General features: G+C 38.0%; 1 long non-coding RNA gene across 1 annotated transcript; it reads left to right on the forward strand.

The window, feature by feature from the left end:
* The first annotated feature begins 3,480 nt into the window (after positions 1-3,480).
* On the forward strand, positions 3,481-16,225 carry LOC115928002. Its single transcript, XR_004065810.1, has 3 exons — positions 3,481-3,566; positions 11,766-11,882; positions 16,121-16,225. It is a non-coding gene; the product is annotated as an uncharacterized LOC115928002 (long non-coding RNA).
* Positions 16,226-17,158: the final 933 nt, after the last annotated feature.

Below are 17,158 nucleotides of genomic sequence, written 5' to 3' on the forward strand. Positions count from 1 at the left end.
GTTAAAAGCATGTTTTCTACTACTACTACTAGTACCACTACTACTACTACTCTACTACTACTACTACTACTACTACTACTACTTGCTACTACTACTACTACTACTACTACTACTACTACTACTCTACTACTACTACTACTACTACTACTACTACTACTACTACTAATACTACTACTAGCCTACTACTACTACTACTCTACTACTACTACTACTACTACTACTACTACTCTACTACTACTCCTACTACTCTACTACTAATACTACTACTACTACTACTACTACTACTACTACTACTAGCCTACTACTACTACTACTACTACTACTACTACTACTCTACTACTACTACTACTCTACTACTACTCCTACTACTCTACTACTAATACTACTACTACTAGCCTACTACTACTACTACTACTACTACTACTAGCCTACTACTACTACTACTACTACTACTACTACTACTACTAGCCTACTACTAATACTACTACTACTACTAGCCTATTACTACTACTACTAGCCTACTACTACTACTACTACAACTACTACTACTACTACTACTACTACTACTAGCCTACTACTACTACTACTACAACTACTACTACTACTACTACTAGCCTACTACTACTACTACTACTACTAGCCTACTACTACTACTACTACTACTAGCCTACTACTAATACTACTACTAGCCTACTACTAATACTACTACTACTACTACTAGCCTACTACTACTACTAATACTACTACTACTACTATAGCCTACTACTACTACAACTACTACTACTACTACTACCAGGGGCGGATCTACGGGGAGGGGTTTAGGGGGTTTGACCCCCCCCCCCCTTGGGAATTGAAAATGTGATGTGCACTAACACAGTGGCATTGTGTTAGTAGATACCAGGAAAAAAACATTTACGGGGGTTCAAAATAGCAACAACAAAAATCGCCTCGACGCTATGCGGCTCGTGGACGATTTTTTTTACTGAATTGTAAATTTGAAAATGTAAAAGACATAGACTATGCACAATAAAACCAACGTGAAAGCATTGTGTTATGTAAGGGTGGATTTTTAGGTAAAAATGTAAATACATGTATATAGTAGAATTAAAGGGAAAATAAGTTTGTTTCAATAGAGGCAGAATAATAAGAAAATCAGGTGAGTGAAAGTTTGAGCAAATTCTGAATGAAAATAAGAAAGTTATGAATTATTGAAGTTGTGATCAATCAAATACAAATTGGCAACTCTGTGACTTATTATACGAGCTCTCCTTCATTTGCTTTGTGCATAATATTCCATAAAATCATGTTTTCTTCGTTATTGATGACGGAATATATATTTGTTCCTTGCAGGGGTAGTATAGAAACATACTTGCAATTTTTATATTTAGGGTGCATGTATGGTTGAAAATTTTCTTGAGGGAAAATGAAAATTTTAGATTTTTTTAGTACTGAGCAAATGGAAGTTGAGCTCGCATGATACGTCATAGAGTTGCCAATTTGTGTTTGATTGATCACAACTTCAAAAATCCTAACTTCCTTATTTTTAATCGGAATTTGCTCAAACTTTCACTGACTTGTTTCTCTCATTTTTCTACTCCTATTAAAACTAACTTAATTTCAGGGTGGACTTCCCCTTTAAAAGGCAAGTAGTAGAATTAGACGATGCAATCCAAGTCAGGATTAGTATGAGCAGAGGATGTATTAGCACATAATAAATGTGAATATTGATAACATGAATTATAGAACACACAATAAGCAAACATCAAGGACTATAAACAATAAAGAATACAAAATGAAAAAATGACTCATTTTAGTTTTCAGTAAACTCGTACATTTGCTCTTAAACGTTTTGTTAACCAAACTAATTCGTGTGATTGTTTAAGCAGTTTGGAATTTGGCAGACTGTGCTAACTAACAGTATAGAGCCAGATTTATGTACGGTTAAACAATAATTGTAGGAAAATTTAACCCTAAACATTCGTCCCCAGCCAACGACCAGTGGGACAATACCCCCCCCCCCCCCCCCCAAGGACAATTACCCCCCCCCCCCTCCCCCCGAAAATTACCCCAGAGGACAATTACCTCCTGGTAAATTACCCAGGATACCCCCCCCCCCCGTGAACGACCCCACCCCAAGCACATAGGCCTATTCCCCCTCCCCCTGAAAATTACACCCGTGGATAATCACCTCTCACCCCCCCCCCCCTCCCCACCCCACAAAGAAAAATGCCTATTTCAAAATCAACTTATTTTCAAGGTGAACTTCCCCTTTAATGAACAGGGGGTAATTTTCGCGCGGGGGTAATTGTTATTGGGAGTGGTTGTCCTTGGTTGTCCTTGCTAGGGGAATTGTCCTAGTGGTAATTGTTCCCTGGGGAGGGGGGGGGGGTAATTGTCCCCGAGGATGGTTGGGCCCGGGAGGGGGATTTCAGCCTCGTCCCTCCCCAAGCACATATTAAACACAAATAGCCTACATGTTATTCTGCTCGACGAGATCTCATCGGCTCTGACTACATTGGACTACATCTGCGCAGTCTCTATAACAGGTCAACATCTACCACTGATTATCTAGCTATGAACTGAATTTTAAAAGTATGAGATGTGCATAATCTACGGTAAACTTCTGATTTTCTCTAAAACTATGACCGCCGACGACTTAGATTAGGTGAAATTACATTGCAAGGATCTGAAAGCGCCATTTGACGCGTATAATCAGTTCGGTGGAAAAAGCCTTATTATCGGGCCTTATAATATAAACATGGCAAATTTTCAAAAGATTTCCAAATATTAAAAAAAACGATAACTCCCTGCAGTAGCGTACGCAGGATTTTTTCAAGGGGGGGGGTTAACATTTTTAAATCGGGCCGAAATTTTCGCAACGACTCATGAAAAACCGGGGGGGGGGGGGTGAAGATGATATATTTTTTTGGTTTTTTGTATGGTGAGGGGGGGGGGGGGGGGGTCCCAAAAATTTCGCAACGACTCAGCCAGCCGCTGAATAAGCAGGGGGGGGGGGGGTAAGAGGATATCTTTTTTTTTTTTTTTGGGGGGGGGGGGTCCCGAAAATATGCCGGAACGACCTTTCATTCCGTTGCGTTGAGGGGGAGGGGGGGGGGGGGGGGGGGGTAAGGTCACCTTTTTTAGGTCACCATTAGCATAATTTTTGTTATTTTTTTTAATTTAATTATTTTTAAAAAATATTTAAAACAAGGGGGGGGGGTTCTCAAAAATACATACATAAAAACCCAAAGGGGGCCCCCTGCGTACGCGCCTGACTCCCTGCAAATGCGAGAAAGATCACAGCTGGAGGATTTCTTGTCCTTTTTAGACATGACATGTGATGGCGCTGTTGGTCTTGGGAAAGAGGGCTCCGTGAAACGGGTGAAACACGTAGTACGTAGCGGACGAAGTAGCTCACTTACACTGCACGGGTTTACGGTACCGTACCGGTACGGTTTCGAAAAACTGGTTGTTGTTGATCATGCATTGCTTTGTTGATCAGCTGTTCCAAACTTCTGTCCGGAGGTCGGTGGATCGTGGACGACGATGATGGCAATCAATTTAAGGTAGGTCTATTAATTTATAGACTAATCCAGGCCAGGTTCATCGTGTAAAATGCAGTTTGTATGTGATGAGTGGTTGTCTGTTTGTTGGTTTTAGATGTTATGTAAGGTTGGAATTGTTTAAAGCAGCTAGTGATTCACATTAAAGTTTTGTATTGTGTCCCACGTGCTTATTTTGATGTAGGTCTAGATCTAGTCAAGTTCGATTCATAGACTATAGATCTTTAGGGAATTTAATCACCTAAATAAAAGAAATAGAAATAGATTTCTTTCCTACCTTGTCTCGTAGAAACACCTGTTGAGTACAGATACTTGGAACATATATTATATCACAAGTAGAGTAAAGGAGCCCGTAATCGGCCAGCTCCCGTTTTCGGCCGATTGGTTGGATACAAGGTAAAATCACTCTAAAATACATCGCATAATAGCATAACACATATCCCACACATACCATACCATGCCAGTGTCACTGAAGAACCACATTTGCAATGGAAAATATATCCTAAAATATCACATTTTAGCGATGTAATCGCCGGTCCCGCTACCCAAATCTGAAAAATCGAGTATCTTACGCGTGTCTGTAAGAAATATGGGTACCATAAAATGAGCTTTATTTCAAGTATTTTTCAGATTTAAAGCCCGATTTTGTGCTAGTCGCAAGCTCAAAAGTATGTCATCGCATGTATTAAATCAATGCAGCCGCACACCGCGACGCGCACACACGATATCTCTATCTAATTCAGATTCCAACTTCCGATCACCGCTGTGCCCTTCTTCGGCCAGGCGAGCACCAGCGAGCTCCGGCGTGGGATACCTGCTCCGCCCGCTTGTGCTGTACATCAGCGCGGAAACGCACGGCGCGCGCGAGCGCTTCCTATTGACTTTGTACATGCGGCCGTAAACTGAAACGCTCGGCCGATAACGGGCTCCAAAACAGTGAAAATTGAAATGGATATTGTCATGGCAATTCGTGATTTTTTTCTGGGATTCTTTTTTTGTGTAAATAATAATAATATTTGCTTCATGATTTGAACAAGAAATGATAATAAATAGGAAGTAAAGAGTCCTAAAAATAGGATTTTGTCTTAAGTGGCCGAAAACGGGCTACTTTACTCTAGTAGTTCAAATATTGCACAGCACCCGTAGAAAGAATATGTAGAGTAAAGGAGCCGGTAATCGGCCAGCTCCAGTTTTCGGCCGATTGGTTGGATGCAAGGTAAAATCACTCTAAAATACATCGCATAATAGCATAACACATATCCCACACATACCATACCATGCCAGTGTCACTGAAGAACCACATTTGCAATGGAAAATATATCCTAAAATATCACATTTTAGCGATGTAATCGCCGGTCCTGCTACCCAAATCTGAAAAATCGAGTATCTTACGCGTGTCTGTAAGAAATATGGGTACTATAAAATGAGCTTTATTTCAAGTATTTTTCAGATTTAGAGCCCGATTTTGTGCTAGTCGCAAGCTCAAAAGTATCTCATCGCATGTATTAAATCAATGCAGCCGCACACCGCGACGCACACACGATATCTCTGTCTAATTCAGATTCCAACTTCCGATCACCGCTGTGCCTGTCTTCGGCCAGGCGAGCACCAGGGAGCTCCGGCGTGGGATACCTGCTCCGCCCGCTTGTGCTGTACATCAGCGCGGAAACGCACGGCGCGCGCGAGCGCTTCCTATCGACTTTGTACATGCGGCCATAAACTGAAACGCTCGGCCGATAACCGGCTCCAAAACAGTGAAAATTGAAATGAATATTGTCATGGCAATTCGTGATTTTTTTCTGGGATTCTTTTTTTGTTTAAATAATAATAATATTTGCTTCATGATTTGAACAAGAAATGATAATAAATAGGAAGTAAAGAGTCCTAAAAATAGGATTTTGTCTTAAGTGGTCGAAAACGGGCTCCTTTACTCTAAGACCATGATGTACAAAGTAATGACGCTTCTTCGCGAATTAAGTAAAGAAGAAGAAACTTATAATCTCTATAAAGTAATAAGGCCTCGGAACCGAGTAGAGAAACAAGCGAAGAAATAGGACAAGAATTAAGATGAAGCTGAATTAGCTTTGCTGTAGATCGACTCTCTAGAATACGTGTGCTCTATATGAACAGCTCAGGAGAAGTGATGAAAATATGTGTGGCAAATAAAGCAAGTGTAATGTGCCTGTACAGTATAAGCTATACCAGTACATTAGGTGGTTGCACATCCCAACCCATAGGGTATGGAATGTGCTTGCCAGAATAAGTATGTGTGGCACTCTAGTAATGTAACAGGTGTCACTAAAGAAATGAGTGACAATGGAATAAAAGGCTAGACTTCAAGTCACACAATAAAGACAAGACAATAATATTTACAAATGCAAAGTTCTCCAAGGGTCAAGTCACTACAGATCTATATCTGAATGAGGCAAGAAGAACTTTAGCTTACATGTACATCACTCGAGCAAAGCAAAGAGAGGCGAGTCAATGCTAATGCGTATGGAGTTCTAGCACTGCACTACGTGTTAATAGGCAGCATTTGAATACATGAATTTAGTCAATACACATAACACGCAGATGCACACAATGATGCCGATGCGGCTGATATGATATGATCAGCAAGTTTGACAGTGGACTCACAATTTGAATTTTTTAATTATTCTTTCTAACATCAGAAAGTTGAAAAATTATATTTTCCTGCTATTTAGGTGTCATCAATCGTCACTATATAGTACTGCCTTTGAATGAAATTGGTTGAGTTTTGTACAGTGGTGTTTGAAATGTTGAGAATCAACAGCACGTCAGCTTTTAATACACAGCCAGGATAGTAATGCAGCCAGGCGCGTACGCAGGGGGGGGGGGTTTGGGGGGTTAACCCCCCCCCCTTTGGTAATTTTATGTATGTAAACCCCCCTAAAAAAACCTAAAACCCCCCCCCCCCCCCTTTTGATTTTTTTTTTTTTTTTTTTTTTTAATTAAAAAAAAAAAAAAAAAAAAAAAAATCATTCCCACGATCGACCTAAAAAAGGTGACCTTAGCAAAATCTCCAATTTCCAAATTTTGAGACCAAAAAAAAAAAAAAGTGTCCTCTTACCCCCCCCCCCCCCCCCCCCCCCCCGCTGAGTCGTTGCGATTTTTTTCGGGACCCCCTAAAAAAAAAAAAAGTGTGCTCTTACACGTCCTCCCTCCTTCATCGATCTCAGCCTCATTTTCGTAAGTTGGCACCCAGCCTAGCCGACATGGGCCCTTCAGATTGGCTATCGCTGTTCTCTGTTCACTCAATGCAATAAGATATTTGTGCGAGGAGCAAGCTTGCGATTTTCCTTTTTTTGTTATACCAAAATTATGATATTTCAGTCAAACCCTCTATGTTATGATTTTTTCACTTCAGTATTTTACTTAAGTATTTCACTTAAGTTTAAGTTTTACTTAACTATTTTTTAAGTTTGAACAATTCTCATTTTCGTCATATTTAAGGTACAAACTAGAAATTTATTCTGAGATGTTCGTTGATTTTTCTATTTAATGTGTCTGCAATGCCGTGTGTGCATCAGTTATGTTGTGAAGTTCGTTATCTGTTTAAAGCAGGACGTGTCAAAATCTCCATCGTGTGACGTAATATTACGCATTGACTTTGCCATTGAACTTACGTTGCGCTAAGATCACAATCAAAGTTTAAACAATACCATTGTAAAACCAAATGCCTCCTGTGCAGGTCCCTTTGTCCGGAAGACAACTCTCACTCTCATCCATGCCTTCGTCACCTCCAAACTTGACACATGCAATGCACTTCTTCCTAATCTTCCTGCCAACGAACTGATGAAGCTTCAAAGAATTCAAAACATCGCAGCCAGAATCACAGAGAAAGCAACTGGTCTCACTTCTACCACATCCCTTCTCCGTAACCTCCACTGGCTCCCAATCAACAAGCGGATTCACTTTAAGATCCTACTTCTCACCTACAAGTCTCTCTCTAACTCTACCCCTTCTTATCTGTCTGAACTCATTCACACCTACACACCCTCCCGTGCTTTCGGATCCCAGAACAAACATCTTCTCCAGATTCCTCGTTTTAAGACCCAGTATTACGGCCGTAGCTCCTTCACCTTCAATGCTCCCACCCTCTGGAACTCTCTCCCCGCTCGCCATTCGAACTGCACCTTCCATCCAGACCTTCAAGACTGCACTTAAGACCTACCTTTTTAAGAATTAATTATTAATCTATAATTTGAATTGAAATTGTATATGCCTACAACTTGTAATATATAAATAAAATCTTGAACCATAATTGTTGTATCATTATTTAAGAATGAATTATAATGTTTATCTATCTAGTTACTGTTATACTATTTTAGTTAAGATCTTGTCAGAATTTTTGTTTGAGGATAGTTCAATAGTAGATGTATGTAATTAATGAAGCTTGTAATATAATGTAAAGCGCATAGAGACATACCTTGTATAATGCGCTATAGAAATATAATTTATTATTATTATTATTATTTATAAATCTTCTTAATAAAAATGTAATACTAACATAGATCTAAATTATATTTTTGTAATTTCACAGTTCATGTTTGTACTATGTGAATGACTTTTGATAGTATTTATCTTGATTTTCTGCATTTCTGAACATTTCTTGCCATCTCCCCTCATCTGTAATATAAGGACTCCCTTTGTCTCCCCCCCCCCCCCCCCCCCCCCCCCCCCCCCCCCCCCCCCCCCCCCCCCCCCCCGTCATCTCAAGTTCAAATTTAAGCTCATTTATTCAAAACCACTCAAGACATGATATAATATTTTACATAATAAAGAGACTCTCTCTCTCTCTCCGTCTCTCTCTCCCCGTCTCTCTCTCTCTCTTTCGTCCCCCTTCCCTCTCTCTTTCTCTCTCTCTTTCTTTCTCATCGCTCTAACTCTCCCTCTCCCACACCTCTCCCTTTCTCTTTCTTTAAAAAAAATTGAATTTTATCAAGGAATTTGTATGAAATGTTTGATTTTTTATTTATGTCGTATTTTGTTTTAATTGAATTGCAATTGCAATTGCATTGTATCTTTGTGAAATGGATCGCAATTCAGCCATTGGCTGCGATGATCTGTTTGATAAACCATTTCTATCTACATCTATCTACAGTATCTATCTGTAAAGAAAGTACTACGTATACTTCTTTCCCCGCTTTCTACTTTCAAAACTGGGCTTAAAACTCACCTGATGTTCAATGCATATATATTGTCAAATTTCAATGTTCTTTTTATACAATACATCATGAGCGGTAAGCTTGAAATCGATTGCGGCCTCAAGAGAATAGCGGCAAACTCTTAAATTATATAATTGTACACGCAAAATTGATCAAGTGGGTGCAGTGAAAGTGCATGTGCAAGTGTGAATGAGGTTCTGGTAATGTTTATAATGCGTACAAGCTAGTCCGCTTTACATGTTGCTATCTTATCATGCTGTATTCTCTATGGATATTGTGTTGTAGGATTATATGATGAACCAGATGTTCAGTTTCCCACCATGCAGAATATTTTGTACTAGGCAAAATAAAATAAAAACATGTTTAGCGTCCTGCTTTTTTGAAAAATAGGAAGGAGGAGGCCCTTTTTTTTCCTTCAAAATGGCCGCTCAAAATGGCCGCTCGGTACATTTTCCCTCATAGTCAAGCTATTTTTCTAGATGGCCGTCGAAATTTTTTTATATATTTTTTATAATCAGAAATAGATCCATTTTAGCAGTGTTTTTCATGTTTTTTTTCCTTTACAAAAATATTTTAAAAATTAAAAATATTAAAAAAATATAAAAAATTAAAAATTAAAAAAAAAAAAAATAGGAGGCAGCCCTCAAAAAAGGAGCGGGCGGGGACGCTAAACATGTTTATTTTGTTAATGGCCCTACAAGTCCTTAATTATTTTGTAGTTTACATTACGTGTCCTGGGGGATGTTTCACAAAGACCAAGATTGACTTAAAGTTGGACTTACACTGTACATGTACACTGTACAATGTACATGTAACTATGACAGGCCATTCATAAGACTGTGCACAACAGTGTAATGAGGTACCCGAGTACACTCCCAGGCTTACAAGCGAATACTCGAATATTCGGACGCCATGTTTTTTTTATAATTTTTTGAATTTTGTTGAATTTTGTTGAATTTTTTGTTGTTGAATATTTGATTTTTTTTTAAACAAATTTTTGCCACCACCATACCACCAGTATACCAGCTCCGTCGCCGAAAACGCATGCAATTTTACTTTGAGTTGCAGTTGAAGGCGCAGATTTAATAATAATAATAACAGTAAACAATGCTGTTTTAAAAACCAAAGATGGCAGAATAATCCAAACAGAAATCTGGACATTTGGTCCCAGATTCTGAGTGGTGAGTTTGACAGTGCTTGAGTTGGGAAACATTTTTACCGACGACACCATGCCAGCGGCCGCTGCTCTCCCTGGCACGGGTAACCGTCGGCCTGGGATTTTTTATTTTTTTGCCGAATATTCGAGTAAGAGAAATCGTACTTGAGTAGTTGTCAACAGTGCGGGTAATTCATGCCACTGGTTACTGTCACCAATAGTCTTTCAACTATGATCTTTAGATAATATTTTTTATCTTCATTAATGAATTATCAAAAAATGTAAATTGTGTAGATTTGTTACCATGATTTATACACCTGTACGTCTCTTGACAGACCAGTGCCAGTAAATAGTGAGAGCAAATAGTGGCATGAACAGCCTGTCAAAGTTAAGTCCAACTTAAAGTCGATCTTAGTCTTTGTGTTATTCGAGAGCTGAGTTGATGAGATAACCACCTGTCCAGTGACCTTGCAGTGTGGTCTAATCCTTCCTTTACACTAGTAATGACCAGGGAAAAAATTAATATTTATTTTTCGGGGGCTACTTTTCAAGCTTGCCTTCATAAAAATAACACTCTAAAATTTGTTTTGCATTGAACTCTATGCAAATTTACTGGGGCTCTTTTCTGATTTTCGGGGGCTGTTTTAGGCATTTCGGGGGCAAATTCGCCCTGAACCCCGTGTATTTTTTTCACTGACAGGCTTTAAAACCATGCAGGCCTCCATACATTGTGCATTTATATGTACTCAATTACCATTTATGATATCCCCATATTCGTTGTAGAATGTGTACATGTGTATTTACCACTTCTATGAATAGAATCGAATAGAATCTTTAATTAGAGTGATTTTCACCTTTTGACAAAACCCAAGGCCACAAAATGTTGTTGTTGGTCATTAATTTGGAACAGAACAATAAAATCTCTCTCTCTTTCTTTCTCTCTCTCTCCTTTTCTTTTTCTCTGTCTGTCTCTCAACTCTCTTTCTCTCTCCTGTCTCTCTTCCTCTCTATCTGTCTCTCTCTTTCGGTTCTCTGACTCTCCTCATTTTGTTTTCTGTCTATCTGTATATACTGTATATCTTTCTTTCTCACACCTCTCTCTCACTCTCTCTTTCTCCCCCTCTCTCTCTTTCTCCATCCCTCTCTCTCTTTCTCCCTCCCTCTCTCTCTCTCTCCCTCCCTCTCTCTCTCTCTCCCTCTCTCTCTCTCTCTCTCTCTCTCTTTACTTAAATTTCTGTGTCAGTATTTCAACTCCCGGACTCCTTTACAATGTTCCTGCCAATGTACACTTTAAACACTAATACAGTGTACACCTGTAAATGAAATGTACCTGTATGACTATGACATTTTCTAATCCTGTTTTATCTTATGCTTTAACACTTTGCATGTTAAACCAAAAAGTCTAGACAGTGGTGTAGCCACGGGAGGCAAGGGGCACGTTCCCCCTACCCATCGAGGGGTGGAACAATTCGAGAGAAATTGACAAAAGAAGACTCCTGGACCCCCCCCCCCCCCAATCACTAAATTCACAGTTTATTCTCCAAGTATTTAATACAATGCATCAGACAGATTTGCACTACATGTACATCATGGTGCCAGATGAGACTCATTAATCTCAAATTCCATCTTTTTGAGGATTCATTCAATTTTAATCCATAGCCATCATCCTTAATTCCCTAAAAAACACTTGTAATACCAAGGAGGATATTACAAGCTGGTATCAATAGCCACTGTACAAAGACTAGCGCTTATTATCCTTCATTTCAAATGCAAACATTTGTGATACGGCTCCCCGGCCCTAATATCCTTCCACCTGATGAATCCTTGTAATTAAACACCGTCTGTTTTCCCTCACAGCTGTTGATCTCACAGAGTGTGTTTACATACGGGCCTCCATCCATAGCAAGCTAATGAAGATAGCCTGCTCGTTCTTCATTCAACTAGACTTCTACACAGAGATTGACATGGTTCTAGGTAAAAAAAATTCTAATTTTTTGAGATTGACATGGTTCTAGGTAAAAAAAATTCTAATTTTTTTTCCTCAAACAGGTTAATGGCTGTACATCGTGGTAAAAGGTGTGTGTGTAGGAATTAACTGGCGTTTTGACTGTGTCTCTAAATGGTGTTCATGATTGTTTTCTAAAAAGAAATGTAGGTGTAAATTCTACAATGTTGTACATTTATCATCATATTATTTTGTTGGCAACAGAATATCTCATTCTTGCTTTTGCTTATCAAAAGCTTCAGAATTCTTCATTATTATGTTCATCATTGCAATATACATGTATATAGCATGTATAGGTAGCATGTACAATGTATATAACTCTAAATCTGATTTTAATTTAAAAGAAAGACTAGTAGGTAAATCGACAAGTACCTGAATATTTGCACCTGTTTAGGCTGTTATAAAGATCTGTTGTGTTTAATACCGGTACATAAAATGTTTTATACATGATGTGAGGCAGTCGACATTCATACCAGAAAAAAAAGAATATCAGACTTACATAGGGTGCGTTTATTGACAAATTTTTTGCCTAAAATCGGCATTTTCAAACGTCTTTCAGGCAAATTTTTAAGGTGATAAACACACACTATGAATATGACTGACAAAAAAGTGGACAAAATATACAGTTCCTCAGGTAGACAAAGGAACATTCCTTCACTGCTATTATGTAAAAATGTGTAAAACAGGTTTCACATGCATATTAACTTTTTACATAATAGCAGTGAAGGGATGTTCTTTTGTCTACCTGAGGAACTGTATATTTTGTCCGCTTTCTTTGTTCGACATGTTCATAGTGACAAAGCCTTTTTCAGAAGTCTTTAGATATGGGCATATTGTAACATTGAACAAAGTGTGTTTTAAATGTGACTAGTACATGTACAGCCAGAATCACGTTTCTGAGACATGATAAATGCAAAGCTGTTTTGAACCCCACATACAAATCGGACCTTCCCAGGTTAATTTCCGGTTGGTATAGTGGCCGGGTTCGATATGTACATATTAGTGGCAAGACACGATAAACGCACCCATATATACACATATAACTGTCAGACATGGGGCCTTGTATGAACAGGGGATTAGATAGTTGACCTTAAAAAAGAGAAGTCTAGCTTATTGTTATACATGTGATAGACTGTCAACAACAAAAACCAGGCTACTGACGGCACTCTCTGTAATTTAAGTGCACAGTCTATGATGGATCATACTAGTCTTCATGATTGGCTTTATACAAAATGATAAATCTCAATATTGTTATATTGAATCGATAAACAACATTTTGCCATAAAATCATTCACTCCAGTAGAGTGACCCACAGTAGAATTACTTGTCATAACATTACGAGCCAGAGCAATATAACACTGAGTTCCTATAGGACATCTATTTATTCAGATGGTCATATCTCAGCCAATACTTAACATATTCAATTGGTTTTCGACATTTGGACATTTTTGATGCTCTTCAGGAAAATGAAGAAAACATTTAGAATAAATTCAAAAAATAGATTTTTATGATGTCACAGCTTCGATACTCTATAGTCTTACCAATCCACTTTACCAAAGCTCAAAATTACTTGTCATTCATAAGCTTTTAAAGGTATAAAGAAAGAGGCTTCTTACAAAAAACAAGCATTGAGATTAGAGTTTTTGCCTGCAGACTATTATAACATGGCTTTAATACAGAACTTCCATTATTAAATTGTCAGATCACTTTGACCCATGCAGTCTTGGTAAAAGTAACAAGCACTGTCACAGAAAGATGTACATGTATATACCGTATGTGACTACACAAACATGTGGCATAAAAATGAGATCCTCATTTTAGGTGTTACATGTCATATTTAGAATATGAAGGCATTTGAAGAGCCATGCTTTTCAGGGAATATTGTTTCTCTGGTGTTCTTCCACACTTGCATAATAACAACAACAACGCTCACACACAAATTGTTTTCGACCTCTCCCCAGAACTCAATAACCTTACTAGCTGGACCGAGATTGTCCCTGTGCTTATCCCATTAGAATTCTATTTTTTTTTAAATCAGCTTTCAATATGTTAAAAGTTGCTCAAAATGAAAGCAGCAAATCAGAAAAGTAGATCAATATTAGTTTGAATGGAAGCAGACTAAACAGTTTATAGATGTTGTAATCCTTTCAAAACATATCCTAATGAAATCCAAGAACACTTGTAAATGAACTGTTTGGCGATTGACTGTATATGTATGTTTTTAGATGCTGCTTGTAAGTATCGGCTTGCATGGTGATGAAGATATACAGTAGGCATGCGGGTGCACCATCAACAGTCCATTTCAGGACTACAGACCCTCAAGAAAGATTACCGAGAGTCCTTTTCAGGACTCCTCAATCCTCCCTCTCTCTCACATGGTGCACCCGCAAGCCTACTGCATATGTATGTTTTTGTTTTGAATATTAAAGGGGGCATACTTTCTATTAAAGTGCCATTACAGATTTGTGATGAGCATATTTTGGAGGATGCAACCCAAATCCTTCAAGTCGAGATGAAATAGCAGTTATTACTTTCTTTTTAATAGCTCTATTAAATCCACCATATTCCAGTCAGTGTGAACCAAGAGTGACAATTTGTTTTAAATTTGTATTGTTTTATTTTGTATTGCTTCAAATTAAAAATATTTACAATCGTTGTTCATTATAACATTCGATCTGCATAACAAATACAATCCAATTCAAAGTAAACTAATGAACATGTAAAAGAATTAATTAAATATCAAATATCAAATCAAATTAGAACTGTGACACTTTGCACACATAAACTCTTGAGTTGTGTTGGTCTCTTGGACTACAGCAGTGTGGAGGAAAGATCATGATTCACATGTTTACACAGTCCTGTTTGGTTGCTATGTATCAAATATTCTTAATTATCTTGTTTCAGACCTGAATGAGGTGTAAACTGGAAACTATTGCCTGCCATATGAAACCTCTTTGCTGCATGGTTCAAATTTTGCAGTTCCAGGAGGCCATCTGAAATCCATGAGGAAACTTTATTTTTTGCACATGTGAAAACGAATTTTGTGCAGTTCACTAGAAATAACCAAAAAAAAAACAAAAAAAAAAGATTTTCAAACTAAAATGACCGTCATCTTATAATGTAGGTTCCTGAGCTGGCAACTCAAAAGCATGAGACCTGTGATATTGTCTTTTTATGAGCAGATTGTAAACATGTAATATACATCTAAAAACTAAATTACTCATAATGTTTGTAATTTTTTGAGTATGAGTAAAAATTGATTTCTCCCATTTCATATGTTTCTTGAGAATGTGAAATACTAAACATCTAAAAGTACACAACCAGTCTACCTTTCATTCTGGAGTTACGAAGAACACAAAAAACATCAAATTTACTAGAGGTATATATATATATATATATATATATATATATATAGTGTCATGACATTACTTGAGAGGGCCTGTTACACTTTATGTCAATACCTGTACATGTATACCGTAATTAACGGTGTATAAACCGCACCTTTTTGCCGCCGAAAATAATTCAAAGTCGGGGGGTGTGGTTCATACACGTACGGTACACCAACAAAAAACAAAAAAAGTTTTGATTTATTTCCCTCCACCTGGCGCTATGCCTGGCAATGTAATCAGTAATCGGTGTGTTGAATCACCACTCGGAAACTAGAACAACACTCGAATTTGTCTGTCATCTTGGTTTGAAAGTAATCTTTCTGATAGATCTCAATATGTAGTTTATAATAATAATTCCTCCATTTTTTCTTCTATTACACGGCGTACCACATCACATGGTTCTATCCTAGGTCCTCTACTGTTTTTTAAAATTTACATTAATGATCCTACACATTCAGCTGCACCTCGCAGTTAAATGAAAGGCCTTCCCGCGTGGGTTTTTTAACACGGGCCTGGCTTGCTGCCGACAGAATTTTTATTTTTATTTTTATTTTATTTTTTAATTTTTTTTTAGGGCTAAAAAGAGGGGTGCGGTTAATACACGTGGGCGGTTTACATGTATACACTGTTAATTACGGTAAATATATTCATGTATTATATATTTTTATCAATATCCTCTTACAATTGATTTAACCTTGCATACCAGATGGTTGTTTTAATATCATGCATGAACTATTTCAATTTATATGTAAATTATGAGCAAAATTAAATTAGATTATTGTATTATTAATCTTTTGGTTTATTATTCTTTTTCACAGATGAACTGACATACAGGCCTCCATCTAGCTCCACCTGTGTACTATATGTACCACATCTCTGCCTGCATTACTGATCCAGCATCTCATCTGTTGGAGTTAGCTACATGTGTGATTGAACCCATCGACCTTTGACCTCAGAAATATGTCAAATCAGACAAACATGAAAATCAAACAGAGACACACCTAATTGTGATTGATTATTAATTGTGTGTACACACTGCATGGAACCCTCTCAAGTCTACACGAATGAGTGGACTGATTCTCAATGCATTATAGATGTCCAGTATGTACGAACCGTTGCCAGTCGTCATTCAGAACACCGGGTCTGGAAATTGAGACTATCTAGACTGCATCCCATAGATCCTGTACTAAAGCTGTATCTACCAAGGAAACATCAAATGGAAAGCCTGGTTACTCTTCACCCTGAACATTATCTACTTTGTACAGTGTCAAATTAGAGTCTGAGCTTTGAGACTACTAAACAACCTGTTGATTTCAAATGAGTTAGTGAATGGATAGCGATTCAGCATTGGAGATCCCCCAAAAGAGTGCCAGAGGAGAAAAGAACTACTTGCTACCAGGAATTCTCCCAGTTTTTCTATCAATCTGAAATTGGACTCGAGCTAGCCATGGATTTTTCATTTTAGTATAAGGATGTATTATTAAATGAAAGATGACTGCAATATGTATTATTATGACCTTGAGGGAACAATCATGATTGTAGCATACAGTAAGTGGGAGACAACTACTGAAGTACCTGCATTATTTTGGTTTCAAGTTCAAGGAAAATAGGATCAGAATATTTTACCTTTTATATGCACAGCAAGGAGGATACAATCATAGCCAGTTCTCTCTCTCTCTCTCTCTCTCTCTGCCTCTCTCTCTCTCTCTTTCTCTCCCTCTCTTTCTCTCTCTCCATTTGTGAGTTTTACCAATGGATGATTCATAACGGACCAATCAATAATTGAATGCTGTTCTTTTCTGCGCGGAGGACCTTGTGGCATTGTTCTCAGGAATCATTCACACTGGAATCAGATC

The sequence above is a fragment of the Strongylocentrotus purpuratus genome, unplaced genomic scaffold (genome assembly GCF_000002235.5).
Source record: "Strongylocentrotus purpuratus isolate Spur 01 unplaced genomic scaffold, Spur_5.0 spur5_contig_851, whole genome shotgun sequence".
In the NCBI taxonomy this organism is placed as follows: domain Eukaryota; kingdom Metazoa; phylum Echinodermata; class Echinoidea; order Camarodonta; family Strongylocentrotidae; genus Strongylocentrotus; species Strongylocentrotus purpuratus.